Genomic DNA, 551 nt, shown 5'->3' with positions numbered 1-551 from the left:
ATTCTTTTTTTTTTTTGGAAATACATTAAGATTCAATGATATTTTATTATATATTTTGTATAATATAAATACTTATCTATAACACTTTAAAAAGAATATAGTTACATGTTAATTCAAAATAAATAAATAAATTTTGTAGAATCCTGTAAGATTGGTTCAACCGTTTATGTTTTTGATGAAGCCACCTAAAGTCTAACAAATGGGAGAATAGGAGATAAGAGAGAAAGTGAAAGTGGATGAATCCAGAAGAGGAAGATGAAATTATACATGAATGAAGAAATTTCTACAGCATTTTTGAAAGTACATATAATATAATAATAAGAATACAAAAACACTAAAAGGAAAGCTTTGCTGTCACAACCAAAATCTGCGTGCTATGGACAAACACTTGTCTGACCCACTTTTGGCGTTCTTCCACCCCCACTCGCTTACTTTTCTCACTCTCCCAACTTCTCACGGGTTCAATTATTGTGGCCCTTGTATCCTTAGCCTTTTTTTTTCAGAAATTTTTATTTTATGTGGTACTATTTTCATTTCTTAATGTGACGAAA

This window comes from Arachis ipaensis, chromosome B02 (genome assembly GCF_000816755.2).
Source record: "Arachis ipaensis cultivar K30076 chromosome B02, Araip1.1, whole genome shotgun sequence".
NCBI lineage: Eukaryota > Viridiplantae > Streptophyta > Magnoliopsida > Fabales > Fabaceae > Arachis > Arachis ipaensis.
This window is presented reverse-complemented; position numbering follows the sequence as displayed.